This window comes from Malus sylvestris, chromosome 15 (genome assembly GCF_916048215.2).
Source record: "Malus sylvestris chromosome 15, drMalSylv7.2, whole genome shotgun sequence".
In the NCBI taxonomy this organism is placed as follows: Eukaryota; Viridiplantae; Streptophyta; class Magnoliopsida; order Rosales; family Rosaceae; genus Malus; species Malus sylvestris.
Window position 1 is genome coordinate 50664201 of NC_062274.1, and position 23850 is coordinate 50688050.

The 23850-nt window shown below is 38.4% G+C and overlaps 2 protein-coding genes across 15 annotated transcripts in view; both read left to right on the forward strand.

Annotated features, from left to right (window-relative positions):
* The window catches only part of LOC126603664 (BRASSINOSTEROID INSENSITIVE 1-associated receptor kinase 1-like), a 76381-nt gene that overhangs the window by 46080 nt on the left and 6451 nt on the right, over positions 1–23850 (forward strand). The gene's annotated exons all lie outside the window — the stretch shown is intronic.
* Positions 1–23850, forward strand: part of LOC126603661 (uncharacterized) — a 74160-nt gene that overhangs the window by 5565 nt on the left and 44745 nt on the right. For 6 of the 14 annotated variants that reach the window (XM_050270581.1, XM_050270582.1, XM_050270583.1 and 3 more), the window contains exon 1: positions 1502–1590. The exons of the other annotated variants lie outside the window; for them this stretch is intronic. The gene's annotated coding sequence lies outside the window, so the exon portion shown is untranslated. Of the gene's footprint in view, positions 1–1501; positions 1591–23850 lie in introns of those variants that run through there. 14 annotated transcript variants of the gene reach the window in all.

The window sequence follows — 23850 nt, forward strand, 5'->3', positions numbered from 1 at the left end:
GTTCGATTTTTGGGCCATTGGTGATCAACGGTCTAGGTTAAAATCCTTTTATGCTTTGCAATCTTTAGATTTTGATCTAATTGTTCATATTTTTTTTTTCAAATCTAACGATAAAATAAAAGGAAAACTAATGAAAAGGGTTTGAAAACTTTGAGTTTTAATGATAATGACAAAATAAAGGGTAAAGTGAATAGTACCAGGATTGACTTTTTAGTGTAAAAATGTGGTTTTTCGTTAAAGTGAACAGTACCGGGTGCTTTTCGTTAAAGTTCCCTAAAATAAATCCAATTGCTAAAATTTAAATTCAACGTCAAAAATTATTTTATTTAGAACATATCCATTTTACATTTGAATGGTTAATGTATTGAAGTTTGATTAGTTGTTGTATACTGAAGATTGGTTGGTGTGTGTATTGAAGTTTGGTTGGTTGATGTGATTTGTTCGGTTTTGAAAATTTTGTCGAAATTTATTTTTTTAACATCAAAACACTTGTCAAACTAAATTAAAATAATATAATTCAAAAGTAAAAAAAAAATCCTACCGAAAAGAAAAATTAGGGTTAAAACTATATTCCACCACAATTAGTACATTTTAGGTCATGAAATTTAGATCTTGATAGTTGGGTTATATTCACTGTTTATAGACTTCAATTCTGTCTTTTAATGGACATAATATTTGGCTTCGGATGTAAAGGTTGGAGCTGGTTTAGGGCCTTTAATGAAATCTTTATATTCCTAAAAGAGTATTGCCTCATATGAGAAAGTCCCTATAGTATAAATCTTAAATTTGAAGGTTACATAATTTTATGTGATAATTTCACTGGAAGCTAATTCTTTTAGTTAATTTAACTTCATTTTATTGTAAAATATTTTTTGTGAACATTATTACGCAAAAAAGTTCAAAATTCCCGAAGCCAAATTTTATCCTTTAGAACTACAATAGCTTCATTATTGGCTATTTCATGGTCTATTATTTCTGATCTGAATCAGACTTTTGGACTCTCTGCAACCCTTGGTCAACTAAATGAGTTATTAATTAAAAGTAGCTTGATAATCATTTTGTTTTCAATTTTCAATTTTTAGTTTCTAGTTTTTAGTTTTCTATTTTGAAATTAACCAAAATAGTTCATGAAATTAGCATAATTCATCATTTTGGTTCCTGAGATTTGGAATTGCTAGAAGCGATCCCTAAGTTTGTTAACTATCAATCATTTTAGTCGTTCCGTTAAAAATCTCTATTAAATAAGGAGTAAATGACAAAAATAACTTCAATTCAATAAACAATGATCCATAATAATTTGACAAAAATTGAAGATAATTTTGTTTTTTCACGAAATGATCAAAATAATTGATGATGAATCATAAATCTCACAACAAAGTGACGAATTGCATAACAATTTCGGGAATTAGCTAAAAAGTCAAAGATAAATATAAACAAAAAAAGAAACGAAACTTTTGACGCGGTGGGTTGCGACTTTGACTGATTGAGAGTCCTCCATCTGGCTCCTCTGTCTTCCTCCCAAACCTTTTACCTTTTTTTCTTTCTTCTCCTAAACTAGCAAGCTGAGATTTCAACCTCTCTCTCTAAGAAGTAGCGGCATGCTTTTCCCAAACGCAAATAGAGAAGTTGCATTAAATCAAAACTATACGTCTTTTGGATGCAAATAGAAGAGCTCAAAAGGGTATGATCAGCTCAGCATGGGTGTCTTGTTAAAACCTAGTTAGGTAACAAAAACCCAGTGGGAAAAATGTTCCTAATCGTAGGGAAAAAAAAGTACATTAAGATCAAGTAAGTATACTTCTGGATACTCTCCCTGAGTTTGACATAACTTCCAAATGAGAACTACAAGCATTGCATATGAATAGTTAGGCATACCAATTCCTCGGATAAGCTTTTGGAAGGTTCAATTTGGCAGTGATGTCATGTAGAGGTCGGCAAGGTTGTCTAGGATCAGCTTGCATGACTTCAATCTTCTGATGCTTTGCTGATGTAGATGTAGACGCAATATTTCTTGGTGTTGACTTCGTTCATGTATCATGGCTTGGTCGGGTGGATACATGCGACATAATTTTCATGGATCGTCATTGGGACTCAACGATGGATGAAAATAAAGCAAGTACTTCGAATATGCTCAACAAGAACTCCTAACCATGTCTCACTTGTGGCGTAGTGAAGTGAGGTGAGTCTTGGAACGATTCAAAGATTTCACAACTAAGGTCATATCATGGACCTCCAAGATATTGCGATATCCCTAACGGTAAAAACATAACCATTTGGGGGATTTTGCCTTGTGCGGGTTTGATAAATAACATGCGTTAGCATAACAAACAAGGCAAGCATCATTTCGAGGATCAGGGGGGTTTGGATCCGCTCGAGATGCGTTGGGATTTGCCCTCGTAGTACCTTCAGGGTACGTCTTTAATACCAATTAAGTGGTTGCGTGTAGGCGTGGTGCTGCGTCTTTACTAAGATCAACAGCGAATGAGATGTCATGTCTTAATACAATGAGCTAAGTACAATGGAGCGCAAAGTTGAACTTTAGATATGGAATTTCGAATTTCATAACCTCTTCAAGGGTCTCATTTGCATGTAACGTATGGACGATCAAAGGTATACTCAAAGGTGACACCTTCAGGGTGTAGTTTGATTGGTAGACCAACATCATTCGAATTCCATCTTCAGGTGCGAGGCAGTTTTCTCAAGCTCTTTCGGAGTCTTAGTGAAATTCGTGTCAACGACATAAACTGTAACTCTAGTAATTCGGAATAAAACTTCATAATTTAACACACAAGGGCATAATTCATCCCTGACTGATCAAATAATCACTTAGACCGGTATACCACATCCGTCAGATTGTAAGTAAATGCCTCAAACAAGTTAAGTGGGTGTTCCGTGGTTTTGGAACTATTTGAACCAATCTATGTAATTCTTCGGAACTTACATGTAATCAATCACATGACATTTTGAGAGAAACCTTGCGCTGTAAGGCGTCCATCATATCGCACTATTTCATTCATCTCATAACGTTTCCTTTCCCACTTGTAACATAACAGGGTCACCTTGGGCAGTGTAGGAACGACAGGTCCAATACACACTTTGGTAAGGAATTTGACCTGGATTGTAATTTCAGTTGTCCAATTAGTTCTACATTCACTTAATCAACGGAACACGGTTCGATATCGTCGCTTTTCATTTATTTCGGTAGCTACCATATAAGTGAAAACATCATCGATGGTAATCTCATTTTAATTCCATTTAACTCATCCAAACTAGTATACTGGACCAAGAACGTCAAGTCTCGGGAGTAATCCAAATTAATCTCATGAGATGGAAATGATTTGAGACAGCGATCAAGTATGGATTAATTGTTGTGCCATATGTTCCTCATCTAAGAAAGTGAATCCTACGAGCCGAATGATCTATCGTGCTCTAGGCTAAGACAAATTGATTGGCTATCCGCCGGTGTACAAGACCGTCTAACAGGGGTGTACAAGACCGTCTAACAGGGGCGTCCAAACTTCCAACAGGAAAGGCATACCCTCCAGGGATGTTGACTCGACGTCCGTTAAGTACGTCTATCATTGCAGGCATGTTTGCAGCTGATATATGATCTCGTCACTTTAGTTAGATCAGAGGAATGCTTCTTGAGTAACATTCTGAAAGCTAGAATTCTTCGCACTTGCTTATCACACTTATGCAGTATGGGGATCGAGATGAGACATAGTGGGCAACGTCCACGCAAATTCGCGCCGTTATCCAGGAGCGTTTGACATTCTTATCTCCCCCTAACGGCAGGAAGATTGTCTCATTAAAGTGACCTGCAAATGAGCGGTAAAGAGATCGCATGCAAGGGCTCGAAGAGAGCTAGTGTGATAGAGAATCATGATCGACAAAAGATACACATTCTTCTTTGAAGACCCATAATGGTATGTTGCGGCGGCGCAACATGACACATTGAATGCTCACCAAAATGCGTAAATAAGAAAATCATGAGGTTCGTACCCAGCAACTAACTGTAACGTCATATAGGTTGGGTGGCAATGGGCCTTAAGAAAGACCAACATAGATGCGTACAATATTGCATAGCCTTAGGCAAAAACCAAAAACTTGGTATGCTCACCAAAATTCGGCGATCATTTAATTTGCGCTTTATGATCACTAGGCGAGGCTATTTGGAGTGAACATAGGAATTCGATGTTCAATTATAAACCCAAAATACATATAATACTTTATCGAAAACTATCGATGTAAACTCTCTGGCATTATCCAGTCTCCCGGACCTTAAGGGATAAGAAGGGTGTGGTGAACCCTTAATCGGCCATGAGGTTTAGCAACAATGTGTATGGACAAACATGTGACCAGTTTGTCGATTCATTAACCAGAACCATAAGTATTTATTTGGTCCGTATTTTGGTTGGATTACTCCACATATATTCCCTCGAATCCATTATGAAAAGAGAGTCGTTTCGTATCTTTGCAAGGGATGATTTAGAAAATCAATTTCCCTAATGAGCAGGCTTGACAAAGTGTGCTTAGTAGGCACAAGATCCTTACTTCGGGTAAGGAGATGTGTCGTAGCATCATTGTTCGACCTAAGTGTCCCATAAGGTTGTGCCAACGCAAGTAAACTGCTCAATCACCAGGTTCCAGGCTGACCATATGTGGTGTATTCCTAGTTGGGAGACAACCCATTGGCCCCAAATCAAAGCTTCAGGCTCATTTTTTGAGGTGGTGCAAAGATGTTTCACTCTATTTTCTTTAGTGGTTTCATTTATGATCATTGTCATCTCGTATATCCTTAAAAACTCAACGACATGGAGAATTTAAGGTCCCTTAAATGGTGATTCAGTACCATTCATACAACAAGAAGCCTGCGAATGCTCTTAATTAGGTTGGACAGATCTGAAGTCGTTGCAAGAGATGTGATTTAGGTGTAAAGTTATCGTGGGTAGTACGCATTCATCCAGACAACTAACTTTCCCACATTCCTACCCAATCACGCGTTTAATTGAATTGGTCACATGTATTAAGAAACATGATTCAATTAACTCATATTCGAGGACAATATCAATAAGATTATTCATAAGTAAAACATACACCAAACTTGAATCCAAGAACATAGAAAAATGTTCACAAAGTAAATGGTTTACTAAAGGGATTCGGCCAACAAGGCCATCCATGTCAAAATTCTACTCTTCCAACGATGTTTGGTGGAGCAAAATCAATCTCACATATTGATTACTAGAATGGTACTCCTCAATGACATTGGTAGGGGCACGAACAGGTGCATAACCAATGATCTATTCCATCTAGACGAAATAGATTTTACAGGGTTGAGGTTCGGGAATATTATTCTTTATTCTTGAACTTTTAGGTTTTAGGTGCCAAGGATCACGCTTCGGGCATGATGCCATACCTTGGCAAGCCCTGATTCTACCATATGTTTGTGGTAGTAATCAGATCCGAGAATTTGGTAAACTTTCATTTTTTACACTGCTGCTTCAGGGGCGAGTTACAAACAAGGAAGGATGAGAAAAATATTCTTTAGTCAAAATTCGATAGGATTTATAAACTTCATAATTGTACTCATTCATGGACGTAATCATGGTGTGTTTCAGGCAATGTCTTTCATGATTAGACGGTCCGTAGGAGAGAGCCAAAGAGCCATGGAATCCTCGTTCAGGAGGTACTTCCGTTGATAATACTTCGGGCATAAGTCTTTGAATGAAGATCATGGCGGAGATTTATTCAACTTTTCCATGCCATTGTTGGCTTCAATGGTTTCTCAGCTACTTTAATAGTCAAGTGGAGATTCACGTCTTGTACCCCCACATAAAGTGGTTTTTATTAGAAACGTCCAAATAAGGGAAATCGAACTTGTGACAGTTCGACAATCCACTGAATTGGAGGGAACAAGATTGTGATTAGTGTTATGGGAATGAATCATCCATAAGCATCAAAGTTAGAACATTCGAATTCTAAGACATGATTTTCATGAAAAATGTCGGGTTTTCATGGGTGTATTGTTTTATGAAATATTCAGGTTTCAAAGGCACTAAATTTGAAACTACATGTTCAATTTAGTTTATGAATGTTTATTTCATAAAAGAGAGATTCTTGCAAAAACACAGAATGCAATATGCTGATTTAAGTGTAGTGGATTTGAGGTTCTTCGGGAACTCAAGTGTGAGAGTTTCGTTACTACGAAAGTATGTCAACAGTTCAAAGAAAAGGAATAAAATATTGAATCGTTAATGTCCAAAAGTGATCTTCAGGTCAATAATTTCGGATCAATTATCAGATTAATGGAGTGCAGGTCATTTTTAATTAATTTAATAGATCGGGACCATTTGGGGTCGATCGTAGAAGCAAAATAATGACTTCGGGCCATACATACTTTAGATGTCTTTGGGCCAAATAATTAAGAAAATTATGCCTAAATAGGGCTTAAACGTGGGCAACCTAACCTAGTTGGGTGCGGGCAAAAAGCAGAATGGGCCAAAATAAAATGACTTTGGTCGTTAGATTCATGGCAGCTCAACAAAGATATGATGGCTGCTGTCCAAAAAGGGGCCTGCAGCAAAGCTGTAGGTTTGGGCTCGGGTCATGGTTGCAAAGAGCAGCCCAGTTTGCATGCAGGTTGCAGGCGTGCAGCAAAGATGGGCCGAGAAATAAAATAGCCTATAGGACAGGGCGGGTCAAAGGGCAGGGTCTCATCAATACGGTTGCAGGCTGACATGATAGGTCCATTATTTTAGGCTCGGGCTAAAACAGAAAGGAGCCCAAGTGGGCTTGGTCTGTGCAAAGCAAGCTGCAGGCTTGCAATTTGAGGACACGGGCTGTGTTGGAAAGACCCCAGCAGCCTTGCGTTGCTGGCGTTTGGCCTAGTCATAGTGAAGCCCAGCGTGTGGGTTTTGGTTCCGTGCACAGGAAAAACCCAAAAAGGAGCTGCTGTGCAACGGCTCACAGTTGCGGCTCCACGATTTGTCCCCTTTTTTTTTCTTTCTTTTTTTCCCTTTTTTTTAGGGTTTTCAGAACCCAAAAAATTATGCTTGTAATTTATTTGTATGCTTTGACTCTCAAATTCCACATAATATAATTGCGTATTGCATGAAACAAATATATATATTGACAAATATATGAACGTATACAATATATATCGGAAGGAAAATATAAACATAGAGGGTTCGTGCATAATGGGAAATGTTTTCATGCTTCAAGGTCGTTTTAAATATCTTACTTTATTTTAAGAGTTTCTGATTGGTAGAAAACAACAAAAACCTTTAAATTTGTAGAAGATCATTCTCAGAAAGCTGGAATTACATCTCAAATGCGTTGTATCACGTTCAATAAAGAAAAATTAAATCGAATCAATAGCATGTGGATCAATTCAATAAAATAATAAATTAATCATAATAAGAATAATTAAAACGTAATACTCCCCTACTTGAAGATCAAACTCTCTTTAGCTCAGCGTCAAGAGCGTGCTGATAACGTATTGTAGACATAATTTACTAAACAATTATGGAGGTCATAGAGAGAGGGAAGGTGCAGCAATAGTAGAGAGAGATGTGTAATTGTGGGTGTATTCTATTCAATCATATTGTGCCTTTCTTTATAATAGTAGGGAATGTTAATTCCTTACCCTTTTAGGATTAAAACTCGTAATAGGTAATCAACTCCTAATAGGAATATAAGAGATATTTCAAGATATACTAAGATTTACACAATCACATTCCTAATCTAATAGGATTACAACAATTGGAAGCTAATTCTTTTAGTTAATTTAACTTGATTTTTTTGTAAAATATTTTTTATGAACATTATTACCCAAAAAATTTCAAAATTCCCGAAGCCAAATTTTATTCTTTAGAACTACAATAGCTTCATTATTGGCTATGTCATGGTCTATTATTTCTAGGGAACTTTAACGAAAAGCATCCGGTACTGTTCACTTTAACGAAAAACCACATTTTTACACTAAAAAGTCAATCCTAGTACTATTCACTTTACCCTTTATTTTGTCCTTATCATTAAAACTCAAAGTTTTCAAGCCTTTTTCATTAGTTTTCCTTTATTTCTAATCAGAATAAGACTTGGACTGTTTGCAACCCTTGGTCAACTAAATGAGTTATTAATTAAAAGTCATTTGAAAATCATTTCGTTTTTAATTTTTAGTTTTTATGTTTCTATTATGAAATTAGCCAAAATAGTTCATGAAATTAGCATAATCCATTACTTTGGTTCTTGAGATTTGAAATTGCTTGAAGTGATCCTTAGGGATGAGCAAAATACCCATGGGTTTGGGTAACCGCGGTTACTCGCTCATTTAAAGTTAACGGTTACGGTTATAGGTAACCGTTTAGACAAATAAACGGTTATGAGTATAACCGTTTATCCATGAAATTTAAATGGGCTGTTATGTGTATTATCCGTGGTTATAACGGGTATCCATTGGTTATGTGTATTACCTGTGGTTATAACGGGTATCCATTTATGTCACAGCCCGTTCCAAAATATTACATTCGTGGCTGTGAATGGACGAAATTGCCCTTAAGAAATACTAAGTATGTGAAGCTCAAGTTGTTAATTATCTAGGTTCCTAAGTTTTGAAAATAAAATGGAATTTATTAAGGATGGAACTTAGATTTTTAGGTTAAAATTTTGTGGTTTGGAGTTGGGGATTGGAAAAGGACCACGAGGGATCCCCACATCCCTCAATCCTCTCCCTATTTTCTGCATACTGTCTCTCTCTCTTCCCTCACGACTCTCTCACTCTCTCTGTCACTCTTCTTCTCCGTTCGAACAAACCAACCACAAAACAACCCTAAACTTCTACCAACGACGGAGTTAAGACCACCATCAAACTCCTGGAACCTCCACGATCACGATGGTATCCATTTCAGGTAAGTTTTGCTTCGGAAAAACCCTAGTTTCAAAGTTCCCGTGAAGAGCACTGTTCATGAACTTCGAATTGGCTTTGTTTTAGGTGAAACCAAACTCACAGTGAGCTTTAGGAAGTCACAAGGAAGCTCGGAGTGCTTCGTTGGCATGGATTGGACGTCGGGATCACGAGTTGTAAGTTTGGCCGATTTCTTGAATTTTTGAAAAGTTTGATCTCGTAGTTTTTAGGCCCTAAAACTAGTCCAACGTGAAAGTAGATGTTTAGGGCTTCAAATGGGTGTAAAATTCGAGAAATTTGGATGAAAAACGAAGGAGAATAGTGGATTTGAAATATTCCCCAGTTTCCGGTGACCGGAGTCCGACGAGGGACGACCGGAGAAGAAGAAGGAATATTCCGTTATTTTTAACGGCATATTCCTAACGGCAGTAACGGTATCCGGTTAAGTTAACGGAATATTCCAGGATTTTAACGGAATATTCCTGACGGCGTCAATTGACACCGTCAGTGTGCACGACACGTGGCCGCGCGTGGGGGCGCGTAGGTCCGTGCCACGTCAGGCGCGTGGGGGCGCGTGAGACCTCCAAAAATTATTTTAAAAATATGAGGATGATCCTGAGGTTGTGTAGGTCACGGTGGTATATTCATATACCCAATTTGAGCAATATATGAGGAGTTATTAACTAAGATTTGGGTTAGGCGTTAAATAACGTCAAATTGGTTACTTTTGTATAGGTGAGGTTTATGCGGGCATCGGGCATGGCCAAGGGATGCTCAGGGACTTACGAGACGTCGATGTAATCTGTGAGTGGGCAGTTTTGTTTTCCGTATACATATATACTTGCCGTTTTCCCAGAAATTGAAAATGCATGAAATTATGATTTAAATGAAAATGTATAAAAGTATATGAGATATATTAGTTGAAATGCCATGCATAGAAGTATGCGAAAAGTATATAGAATTATATGAAAAACGTGAATCGAATTGCCATGCATGAAAAAGATATGAATTGATATATGATACATATGTATGAATTGGTGCAGCGGACGCACATGTGAGTATCAGGTGAGTATTTAAATACTGTTATGATGATGTTGATATATATTGAGCTCAAATCCTGCACCATGGTTTAGTGCTTATAGTATTCACCGCATCGCACGCTCGCCTTGGATCCAAGTAGATGCTGGTCGCACAGTCCACGCGGAGTGGGTGCGACGGGCCAGTCGAAGAGTGTTAGTGAGATTTCGACTGGTGGGTGACCTTAGATTATGTGCACAGATGATTGATGAGAAAGCACTAGAGCGTAACTTGTGTGCAGAAGGCCGGACAGGTCACAGAGGTGACTCCGGCAGAGTGAGAGTGATAGATTTTGAGCTCTAGGTTCAACCGTGCAGGGCTATTAGAGGGCCTCCGGTTGATTACTTTCTTGCACCTGATATGATTATTGTTGATGCATCCATACTTAACTGTTGATTTTAATCATGGCATGGCATAACTGATATGAAAAATGTTGAAAAAGTGAATTGAAGTTTTGAGAATATATATGTATATTTATATTTTACATTTCTGGGAAAGTATACAGGTTTTACGGAGAGGGGTTACAACGTTTTGAGAAATGTTTGGATTTGGAAAAGAATTGTTTTACTGACCCACTCAATTTTGGTTTTGCGCCCCTCCAGGTTCAGGAATCACAAAGGTGTGGTGACTACGAGGAATTCGACGGTGTTCTGACAGATTGGACAAAATTAGGACTCACCTTCGGGTGTATCAACTTATAAATTGTATCTTTAAAGCTTCCGTACTGTGCAAATGGTTACGTCACTCTCACGTGACGGCCAGCATGCCCTCCTTCGGGACGGGGTGTGTCAGTTGGTATCAGAGCATGGTTGCAATCTTGGACATTTTGAGAAGTTCTAGTGAATTCTGTCAGAACTACACCGCCTCGTAGCAAGCCACTTAGTTAGAGGAATTTAGTCTCCCTAATATAGCGGTTTAGGGGAAACTATTATTATGGTGATTCAGTCTATTTTAAAAAAAAAAAAAAAAAAAAAAAAGACATTTTAAGACGGGTAATGAGTTGAACTTGAATCACTTAAGAGAAATGATGAACCTGAGGGAACGAAGTGACGGTTTAACCGTTTGGAAAAGAAGTTTCGGATTATGCAAGTCAAAGGAAATTTCCTTCTGACAAGGGGTCGAGACGACTACCTGGTTTTGGTTATGAATTTGTATCCTGGTGGAAATAGGAGTATGATTTGTTGTCACCGGAGGAACAGTCGATTGAGAATTGTTTAAGGACTTGTTTAAGGAAAAGTTTATCCCTCCGGCATTTATCGATGGTAGTAAACAAGAGTTTACAATTATGAGACAAGGAAGGTGATGATCGAGGGATATTATAGAAAGTTTTCAGAATTGCCTCGTTCCATCCAGATATTACTGTTAATTTGGTTGAGGTGTTATGTTGTTTTAAGCTGGGTGGCAAAAAGGGAAGTGGTATTTTGGGTGACCACTATCCATTATACTTCTTACCAGGAATATACGAGATGTTGTTGAGCCTTGAGGACTCTGAGAACATGATCAACGAGAGTAAAGAGGAATAAGAAAAGAATGGGAATCAAAAGAAGACGATAAAGTTAATGATTCGTCATATCAAGGATATAGAAAGATTCAGAGCTTCGAAAGAAGTGAAGCTAGAGTTAATTCTTCCAGCTGAGGTTTTAATGTCACTGGTCAGAGTAAAAGTGATGGATATACTGGTAATCCCAGATATTTGAGACAAGGTGTCTCGAGTAAAGGAAATGTACTTTGTGCAACAGGTACAAAATTAACACTTTGTGAAGTGTGAAATTAATGACTGTGTTTATGTGAACAGAGGGGACACAGAATTGTGAATCGTCCCTAGAATCAGTTGTACCCAACAGTTTTCTATGACATCGTAGTATCGATTCAGCAGGTTTATGGACTTAGTAGTTTGGTCGGATTGACCGTGGGTACAGAGAGATTTGATGAGTTATATGTTCAGCCGTACATGCCACGAGAGGTGGATCTGGCTGACGCATGAGAAATTGGTGAGTTATAGGCTCGGCCGTACCGACCACGCGGAGTGGATCCGGCCGACGTATTATTGAGATAAGAGTTGAATCAGCCGTATTGGTCATTCTAGTTGACTCCGGCTGATATATATATATTTTTATTATTATGATTGATATTGCCTAGAAAGTAGTAAATAAACGCGGTTGAGACGAGTGTATGTATTTTGCATTGAGTGACAAAATAATATTATTATATCTTCGAGAGTTGTTGCTTACTTATCGAGACAACGATGATTTATCAGTATTGCGGGCTGCAGACCGTAATATTAATAACTCATTCGTGGATTCGTTAAGCAAGCAACCCGGTAGATTATTTTATGTTAGTATTGTACTTATTCAGAATGCTTAGTAGTAATAGAGTATGAATTGTGTCGGTTAAATTATTTCCATTAGATTGGTTGGTTATAATTGTGACTAGATGGATTGTTACGGGAAACCAATCATTTTCCATCGATCTGGATGATCAGAGGTTACCTTAATGAGTGGGCATGCAAAGTGAAGTGAGTTCAGCCATTATTTATGCTGTGAAAGCAAAGAGATTGTTTTGAAAGGCTGCCCAAAAATACTTAGCTCATGTGGTGCTAAATGATATTGTTTGGAGTAGTGTGAATAATGTCGAAAGGGTTAGACTTTTCTTGATGTCTTCCCTGAAAGTATATCTGGATTGTCTTCAGGCAGAGATATGAGGTTCATTATTGAATTGTTGCCAGGTATAAATTTATGTTAAAGATTGGTTCATGATGAGTTAAGGGAATTGGAAATTCAGTTGAAAGAATTGGTTGATAAAAGTTTTATTCAACCTAGTACAACACTTTTGAGGAGCCCCAGTTTGTTGGTGAGGAAGAAAATGGATCTTGAGACTGTTCATTGATTATAGACAATGGAGTCGGGTAACGATTGAGAACCGTTATCCATGGTGATGTACTGATGTTTATTTAACCAGCTCAGAAGTAATTGCGAAGATTCAAAGATTGAATTGAGATCTGGTTACTACCAATTGAATATTATAAGTGACGTTGATCATAAGATGGTTTTCTGGACTTGTTATGGTCCTTATGAAGTTTGGTGTTGCTATGTGGATACTCATGCTGTTTTATGAGTTGATGGATGAAGTATTCCAATAATGCCTTGATAAATTGATATCATTTTCATTGAAGATATTCTGGCATATTCTGAGCCAGAGCAGAGCATGTAAACGTATTAAGTCGATGAAGCAAAGATTGAGAGAACGTTGGTTGTATGCTAAGTTTAGCAAATGCGAATGTTGGATGAATCAAGTGGCATTTTGAGATTGGTTATATCTGCTTAAGGTATTCAAATGAATTCTAAAAAGGTAGCAGAAATTGAGGAATTGGAACAACCACGAGCTGTAATTGAGATTCGGAATTTCTTAACTTACCAGGCTATTTTTGATGGTTGTGAAAGAGTTTTTAGTCATTGCTTTGTCATTGACGAGACTGTTGAGAAAAGAGGTTATGTATGAGTGGGAAGGAAATTGTGAGCAAAGGATTCAACAACTGAAGTATTTCCTCACTCATGCACGTATTTTGGTATTCCCAAAGAATAGTGGTAATCATAAATTTTTAGTGATGTTTCTTGAATGGTATTGGAGGCATGTTGATGCAAATGTTAGGGTGATTGCATACGTTTCACGATAAAAGGAACCTCATGAGATGAATTACCCTACGAGTGACTTGGAAGTCATGATTACCATTCTTGCTGTGAAGTTATGAAGGCATTATATTTGGTAAGAATGCAAGATTTTTACGAATCCAAAAAGTCTTCAATATCCATTACTCGGAAGGATTTTGATCTGAGGTAGCGAAGGTAAATTGAATTGTTTAATGTATATGATTGTACGACCAGGGTGATCGTAAAATTGTTCTAGCTGATACACTTGGTGAAAAGATTGCAGTAAGATTAATGTCTGGTACGTTGCCAAGAGTATCATCTTGTGGATTGAAAACCAACGGAAGAAAAATTAAGAATGGAAGATCGAGAATAAGTTATACTTGTTAATTTTCAAGTTAGGCCTGTTTGGTAAGGTCGTACTCGAGACTCAAATGGTTAACGAAGAAATTTAAGAATTAACCAAGGCAGAGAAAGAAAGGAAAAAGAATGAGTACATGATTCGTGAATCAAATGGTATGTGGATACAAGAAAACAAAAAGTATGTGCCTAATGCTAAGGATTTAAAGTAAGTAATTTTGGACGAAGTACACTGTTCAGCTTCTGCAATATTCCGAAAGTAATAAGGTTTATCATACCATTCGACAGTTTTATTTGGTCAGCAGATTGAGGCAGAAAGAGATAAACCTTTGGATTGAGATAACTATTTTCTGTTTCGCAGTGGAAATGGAAAGATATTACTTTGGATTATGTGTACAAGTTTCCTTATACATAGGATGGTTATGATCGAATTTGAAGTGATAGTTGGTCAATGTACCAAGTTAGTACAATTACTCCAGTGCTGAGTAATAACTTTTTCCCAGACAGAGCAACGGTACTTATTTGTTTTATGGAAAGAGAATTGGATTACGGAACTGCTGAGTTTCTTAAGTATGTTGGGTGCGCAGTTTCCGAAATAACGCCATAAGGTCCATGAAATGTGTCATGTGTGTCGATTTTTGCGGATTTGTGGATGGAATGCTTCTGGGTAAAGAAAGATTCCATCATGAAAGAGTTTTAGTAGACCCTGAGACTATGGATGAGTCTCCTCAAAGTATTCAGGTGATTAAGTTAACCTGAAGTAACCAGGAATGGCAAAAGAGATCAACAGATGGATATGCCACTAATCGAGTGTGTAAGGTAAATGGTTTGATATTTTTGGAATTTCACCATGAACAGAAATAGTAAGATTCAGAAAGGAAGATAAGATAAGACTTAAACACAACGGTCCGTTTTGATCACTAAGGGAATCGACGAAGTTGCATACAAGTTTGTGATGCCTTCAGAATTGGCTAAGGCACATAATGTATTTTGGGTTCGATACGTTGTCACTAGGTGGCAGATTCGTCACATGAGATTCTGGTGCAACTATTGAGAATTAAATTGGATTCGACTTGATAAGGAACCAAGGACGACTTTGGATTGGAAAAAGAAGGTCCTGAAAAGTAAGACAGAGGTAAAAGCTTTGTGAAGGAAATCATTCAGTAGAAAATTATGTTGGAGAAAGAGAATCGGATGAGAGAGATTTACCCGAAGCGATTGTTGGAGTATGGTTGATTTAGTTGGTTGCTGGAATTTCGGGGACGAAATTCTATAAGGAGGGGAGATTGTCACAGCCCGTTCCAAAATATTACATTCGTGGCTGTGAATGGACGAAATTGCCCTTAAGAAATACTAAGTATGTGAAGCTCAAGTTGTTAATTATCTAGGTTCCTAAGTTTTGAAAATAAAATGGAATTTATTAAGGATGGAACTTAGATTTTTAGGTTAAAATTTTGTGGTTTGGAGTTGGGGATTGGAAAAGGACCACGAGGGATCCCCACATCCCTCAATCCTCTCCCTATTTTCTGCATACTGTCTCTCTCTCTTCCCTCACGACTCTCTCACTCTCTCTGTCACTCTTCTTCTCCGTTCGAACAAACCAACCACAAAACAACCCTAAACTTCTACCAACGACGGAGTTAAGACCACCATCAAACTCCTGGAACCTCCACGATCACGATGGTATCCATTTCAGGTAAGTTTTGCTTCGGAAAAACCCTAGTTTCAAAGTTCCCGTGAAGAGCACTGTTCATGAACTTCGAATTGGCTTTGTTTTAGGTGAAACCAAACTCACAGTGAGCTTTAGGAAGTCACAAGGAAGCTCGGAGTGCTTCGTTGGCATGGATTGGACGTCGGGATCACGAGTTGTAAGTTTGGCCGATTTCTTGAATTTTTGAAAAGTTTGATCTCGTAGTTTTTAGGCCCTAAAACTAGTCCAACGTGAAAGTAGATGTTTAGGGCTTCAAATGGGTGTAAAATTCGAGAAATTTGGATGAAAAACGAAGGAGAATAGTGGATTTGAAATATTCCCCAGTTTCCGGTGACCGGAGTCCGGCGAGGGACGACCGGAGAAGAAGAAGGAATATTCCGTTATTTTTAACGGCATATTCCTAACGGCAGTAACGGTATCCGGTTAAGTTAACGGAATATTCCGGGATTTTAACGGAATATTCCTGACGGCGTCAATTGACACCGTCAGTGTGCACGACACGTGGCCGCGCGTGGGGGCGCGTAGGTCCGTGCCACGTCAGGCGCGTGGGGGCGCGTGAGACCTCCAAAAATTATTTTAAAAATATGGGGATGATCCTGAGGTTGTGTAGGTCACGGTGGTATATTCATATACCCAATTTGAGCAATATATGAGGAGTTATTAACTAAGATTTGGGTTAGGCGTTAAATAACGTCAAATTGGTTACTTTTGTATAGGTGAGGTTTATGCGGGCATCGGGCATGGCCAAGGGATGCTCAGGGACTTACGAGACGTCGATGTAATCTGTGAGTGGGCAGTTTTGTTTTCCGTATACATATATACTTGCCGTTTTCCCAGAAATTGAAAATGCATGAAATTATGATTTAAATGAAAATGTATAAAAGTATATGAGATATATTAGTTGAAATGCCATGCATAGAAGTATGCGAAAAGTATATAGAATTATATGAAAAACGTGAATCGAATTGCCATGCATGAAAGAATATGAATTGATATATGATGCATATGTATGAATTGGTGCGGCGGACGCACATGTGAGTATCAGGTGAGTATTTAAATACTGTTATGATGATGTTGATATATATTGAGCTCAAATCCTGCACCATGGTTTAGTGCTTATAGTATTCACCGCATCGCACGCTCGCCTTGGATCCAAGTAGATGCTGGTCGCACAGTCCACGCGGAGTGGGTGCGACGGGCCAGTCGAAGAGTGTTAGTGAGATTTCGACTGGTGGGTGACCTTAGATTATGTGCACAGATGATTGATGAGAAAGCACTAGAGCGTAACTTGTGTGCAGAAGGCCGGACAGGTCACAGAGGTGACTCCGGCAGAGTGAGAGTGATAGATTTTGAGCTCTAGGTTCAACCGTGCAGGGCTATTAGAGGGCCTCCGGTTGATTACTTTCTTGCACCTGATATGATTATTGTTGATGCATCCATACTTAACTGTTGATTTTAATCATGGCATGGCATAACTGATATGAAAAATGTTGAAAAAGTGAATTGAAGTTTTGAGAATATATATGTATATTTATATTTTACATTTCTGGGAAAGTATACAGGTTTTACGGAGAGGGGTTACAACGTTTTGAGAAATGTTTGGATTTGGAAAAGAATTGTTTTACTGACCCACTCAATTTTGGTTTTGCGCCCCTCCAGGTTCAGGAATCACAAAGGTGTGGTGACTACGAGGAATTCGACGGTGTTCTGACAGATTGGACAAAATTAGGACTCACCTTCGGGTGTATCAACTTATAAATTGTATCTTTAAAGCTTCCGTACTGTGCAAATGGTTACGTCACTCTCACGTGACGGCCAGCATGCCCTCCTTCGGGATGGGGTGTGTCAATTTACCCATTTAATTTAATATATGTTGTTTATACCATATTTAGGGCCTCGTATACTTGGGACTTGGGCCTTGTATTTGGGCCTCACACTAAAGCCCATACTTTGTAAAAGAGGAGGAGCCCCTTATTCTATAAAAGGGGACTCCTCCCCTCATTCTAAAGGGGGAAGATAGCCAAGCCATCCTACAAGGCTCAAAACTCTCATACATTTAGAGAGAGAGTCCTCATACAATTCAAGAGGCTCTCCTTCCTTCTCCCCCACCCTCCTTTCTCCGAGGGACTTCCCCAAACACTTGTATCCATACACATACAGAGAAACAATATCAACTACAGTGTGGACGTAGCTCATACATTGGGGTGAACCACGATAATTCTTGTGTCATTTACATTTCATGCAGATTCACGGTCGGATTTACGTTGTACCAAGACCATCCGGTTTTGTGCATCAACATTTGGCGCCGTCTGTGGGAAACGACACGAAAAGTTATGTCGGTTCTCTTTCATTTTTTCACCTCCGCCGTGAATTTGCAAAAACCCAGAACCTCCTTCTTTGGGTTTTTCCAGAAAAGCTTCACAGACTCTGTGCAGTTCAACAAAAAAACCCTTCCAAAAACCCATTTTTCTTTCTCTCGAATCTTCCACAATCTTCAGCTCCATTACACATTTGAGATAATTTCCATAGCCTATGCTGACTCAGTGACTCGTGGACCAACAAAAAACCCACATGTCGGCAATTACTAGTATTCTTCTTCCACTATATATGCAGAAGCGCGGCCCATGAGGACAGAGTGTGTGTTTTTTTTTTTTTTTCACTTTTTGGTGCCTTGTTGGCTCCTAAAAACCAAAATCGCTGGTAATTTCAGGATCTTCGACCACTCAAATCCCGACGGACATGGCTTCCAAGAAGAGTAACTATAACCCTCTATCCGACGATGATGCTAGCCCCGGAAAGATCTTCATCGGTGGTTTACCCAAAGACACCACTTTGCATACCTTCGTTCAGTACTTTGAGAAGTATGGGGAGAGAATTGACTCTGTGATCATGAAAGACTGCGAAACTGGTCGACCCAGGGGGTTCGGGTTCATCACCTATGAGGATCTTGCTGTTGTTGACCAATTAATTGAAGAGACTCATGTGATCAACAGAAAGCAGTCTCTACAACTTCTCTGCACCTGTTTGTTCATGGAAAGGAGTTTCTTGTGAATCCAACAATGTTATCGACTTTGAGGCTTTCGGTATGGAGCTCTCCGGTTCGGTTCCCGACACCACCATCGGAAAGCTCATAAATTTTCAAACTGTGAACCTCAACCGCGCCAAAATCACCGGTCTTCCTTCGGATTTGTGGAGCATAAATTCTCTCAAGCACCTTATTCTCTCCAACAACTAGATTTCTGGGTCGTTGAAAATTCGTTTGAGAAGAAGTAATGGAAGAGGTGGAAGAGGATCTACCGTGGATTTAGGAGAAGGCCTTGGACGTGGTAGAGTTTACGGGCTCCGTCACATAGGCGATTCCTGGACCCAGAATGGGCACCAACTTTCTCCTTTGGATTCTGGCTTTCCTAACAGAGTAACTTCAAGAGGTTTATGGGGGGCGACTTCGTGCCGGTCTACGTCGTGGTCGGGACGATAACGGTGTCGATGAGGCTAGGGCTCCATACCGCCAATACGAAGAAGGAACGGAGTAGCTCATCAGCGGCAAGGAAGACGCCGCCAATAACTTTGCCAAGGCCACTATACAATTGGGAAGGAGATTGTGGATCTCTGCCTTGATCGAATCCGAAAGCTTGCCGACAACTACTACTACCACTTCAATGATTCCCTACCGTAGATCTCCTCCCCAATTCACGGAGCTCCGTCCAAGTCACTGGTAGAGGAGATCTCACGGTCTTCCATTTGCAATATAAAATCTCCACCTGAGAAAGTAAAAGCCATCTGTAATATAAAATCTCCACTGCTTTTGTCGGCAAAAGCAGAAAGGGAAAAGAGACACTCCACATGGCTTTCTCGTCTACCATTGCCAAAAGGAAAAAGAAAAAGAAAAAAAGGGCCTCGGGAGCACATAAGAATATTTCAGAAAATAAGAAAAAAGAGGGGTGATAGTGGATGGGCACGACCAGGCTGTCCAAGAAAAGCAAGTGGAGTTAGCCCTCCAGTTTCGCCAAGAGACAGAGATAGAGACGCAGTGGAAAGCAAAAGGAAAAGAGAAAAAGAGAAAGAAATGGAGTGGGAAAAGCAAAAGCAAAGCAGAAAAACAAAAGCAAGGAATAAACACCTCACCCGAATGATGTAATTTATTTTTATTATCTTTCGGAGACATCTGTATAAACCCCATCAGAGGGTAATATGTATAAACCCCATCAGAGGGTCAAAAAAAAAAAAAACAAAAAAAACAAAAAACAAAAAAAAAAAAAGGAAAAGCCCAAAACAAATGGGCTGACATGTTGTGGAGGAGCGAAGGCCCATAAGCCCAAAATAGCTCCAACCAGACGATCAAAAGTACGCCCAGTACTTCAAATCATACATGAACATTACTCATGTCAATCATACATAAACATTCATGAGCATCCCTCATATCAATCATACATAAACATTCATGAGCATCACTCATGTTAACATTCATGAGCATCACTCATGTTAACATTCATGAGCATCACTCATGTTAACATTCATGAGCATCACTCATGTTAACATCCATGAGCATCACTCATGTCAATCAACATAAACATTCATGAGCATCATTCATGTCAATCAGCTTCAAAGACTTCATTTACAGAGCTCTAGCTTCAAAGACTTCATTTACAAAGCTCTAGCTTCAAAAGCTTCATTTACAAAAGCTCCAGTTTCGAAAGCTTCATTTACAGAGCTCTAGCTTCAAAGCTTCACTTGCAAAGCTTCACTTGCAAAGCTTCACCTACAAAGCTTCAGTGCAGGGTATACAAATACCGCCTCCGAACAACCGCCACTTCGGCCCATACATGGATTCAATTTGAAGTCTCCAGCCAACAGACTCTATTGACCGAAGACTTGGGGGACTACATTATGTACCATATATTGGGCCTCAACTGGGCCTCATGAAAAATACTTGGGGGACTCTAGCCCATTATTTATGTATTAAGGAGCGAACCCTTATTTTATAAAAGGGACTCCCTCACTTTCATTGAAGATCACCCATGATTTATGTATTGAGGAGAGAGCAAAAGAAAAAGGGACTCCCTCACCATCATTAGAGAGCAACGTCGCCAGCTGAGCAACCGTCTCGCCGCCAGCATCAACTCTAACCCATCACTTATGTATTGAGGAGAGAGCCCTTATTCTATAAAAGGGACTCCCTCACCTTCAAACACCACAAGCCGAGCCAACAAAGGCAACATAAGCTACAAGCAAAGCGGCCTCACAACATGTGCTACTTCTAGTTGAGCATCATTTCAGATTGGGCACCGCCTCATATCGAGCATCAGTTCTAGACGACATTTAGTTACTTCGGCCCACACATGGACTGAATTTCAAGTCTCCAGCCAAAAGACTCTCTTGACTGAAGACTTGGGGGACTACTGTTTATACCATATTTAGGGCCTCGTATACTTGGGACTTGGGCCTTGTATTTGGGCCTCACACTAAAGCCCATACTTTGTAAAAGAGGAGGAGCCCCTTATTCTATAAAAGGGGACTCCTCCCCTCATTCTAAAGGGGGAAGATAGCCAAGCCATCCTACAAGGCTCAAAACTCTCATACATTTAGAGAGAGAGTCCTCATACAATTCAAGAGGCTCTCCTTCCTTCTCCCCCACCCTCCTTTCTCCGAGGGACTTCCCCAAACACTTGTATCCATACACATACAGAGAAACAATATCAACTACAGTGTGGACGTAGCTCATACATTGGGGTGAACCACGATAACTCTTGTGTCATTTACATTTCATGCAGATTCACGGTCGGATTTACGTTGTACCAAGACCATCCGGTTTTGTGCATCAACATATGTAAAATTAAAAAAAAAAAAAAAACTCTCAGAGAACTCTCTCTCCGTCACTTATGTCCATTTATCCGTTTAATTTTACATATAACGGGGGTATCCATTTACCTATTTAATTTAACCATAACCATTTATCCATTTAATTTTGGATGTTCATCGTTTAATATATTCATTTACCCATTTAATCTAATAACAAATTGTTCATCGGATTTTGGTGTTCTTCCCCGAGGTGGAAAATCGAAGTTAAGATATTCCTCTTATTTCACATGGCAATCAGAAACAAGTTGCAACTTTAATTGGATTTCCCAACAACTAAGTTGTCGTCAATAAGTAATATGATATCTTATTTGTAAATGGATACCCGTTATAACCGTGAGTATATGTAAAATTAAATGGGTAAATGATTATGATTAAATTAAGAGAACTTTAATGAAAAAGGCTTTTTCAAACTTTTTATTAACCAAAAACCATTTACTAACTTTATTTAATAAAAATGACTTAAACTTTAATGAAAAATGACAAAAACTAGAAAGAACAACCAAAACAAGGAAGCCACGCGTGCAAAATAAGAAATTCATTTTCCATCCATGCCCCTGCCTTCCGTCAGCCCACTTTTGTTAGAATTAAACTTTCATTTATTTACAAATATGCCATTTTCTAGAGGATTCGTCAAAAAAAAAAAAAAACTTTTGCCAGTCGATACCAATTAACCCCCAACATAATTAATTATCTTCAATTCCTCGCCTCGCCTCCCATCAAATAAATTAAAAAAAAATTAAATTCCACAAATCACTACAAAATAATGAACTTTAGATTCGAAAATGACATAATTTCACCGAGTGTATCACCAAACTTCTACACAAATCACTACAAAATAATGAAGGTTTATGATTATGTTTTTTTTTTTTTTGGAAACTAGTTTATGATTATGTTTGGTCTGAATTATGTTTGGAAGTCTCATGCAATTGCCTTGGCTATCTCATTATAAAATTGAACTCGTGTGTGTGTGTGTGTATAGTGTTCCGTTTGAGAAATAATCAGTGTTTAGTTTACGAAACAGTGATAATAGTAGTGTTCCATTTAATAAATAGTCAGTGTTTAGTTTACGAAACAGTGATAGTACTAGTGTTCGTTTGATAAATAGTCAATATTTAGTTTACGAAACAGTGATAGTACTAGTGTTCCGTTTAAGAAATAGTCAGTGTTTAGTTTACGAAACAGTGATAGTGTTCCATTTGAGAAATAGTCAGTGTTTAGTACTAGTGTTCCGTTTAAGAAATAGTCAGTATTTAGTTTACGAAACAATGATAGTACTAGTGTTCCGTTTAAGAAATAGTCAGTGTTTAGTTTACGAAACAGTGATAGTACTAGTGTTCGTTTGATAAATAGTCAATATTTAGTTTACGAAACAGTGATAGTACTAGTGTTAGTGTTCCGTTTAAGAAATAGTCAGTGTTTAGTTTACGAAACAGTGATAGTACTAGTATTCCATTTAATAAAATAAAAATTAATAAACATTGATAAAATGAAATAAAATAATTACAAAGTACACATGATTTACAGATTCTTATAAATTTATTTTACAGTGAATTTCCAGGTAAAGTTAAGAATATGCATAAATGTATACCTTACACCAAAATAGAGTACTTTGATACTTTGATTCTTGAAAGTGTCAAATGACAAATAGCAAGTAGGTTGTGTTAGCTAAATTAAGTAACTGTTTTCTGATTTGATAAAAAACAAGAGGAAAGCATTATGGCAAAAGCATGTTTTCTAATGGGCTTCATGGTGCTTAGAAATTCCAGTTCCGTGTGAGAAAACTTTCCAAAGTTAATAATCAACTGATGAACTTGCTGCTCCTTAGCTTTTAACTTGCGCCTCATAAATCAAATTTTGTGTTTTACATCCTCCACAGTAAGAAGTATAATCACAAGGAGTGTCCACAAAGTCCCAAGGAGGAGAAATTGTCTCCACGTTTGTCACCTGCACTTATTACCCAAGAAAAAGATATTGTTATTGTCTTGAAAAGTTCTTGAAATGAACATGAGATACTTCCATCACATGCACTAGACTATGAATTGTGTAAGGGCAATCACATAAAATTGAAAACCAATACAGGTAGCATGTAGTTTCTCAAGTTGTATACAACAAAACCAGTATTCTCTCGTACCACGCAAGTTTACAACCACTGCTCTGCTAAAACTTGAGCAGAAACCTTAAGTTAGCAGTATTCTTCCTAGCATGCTAGGGACAGCTGCCACAGTCTCCAACATCATTGCACGACACCCATACCGTCTCTGAAACATATATTCCATTGAACAAGAACTGAGATCATA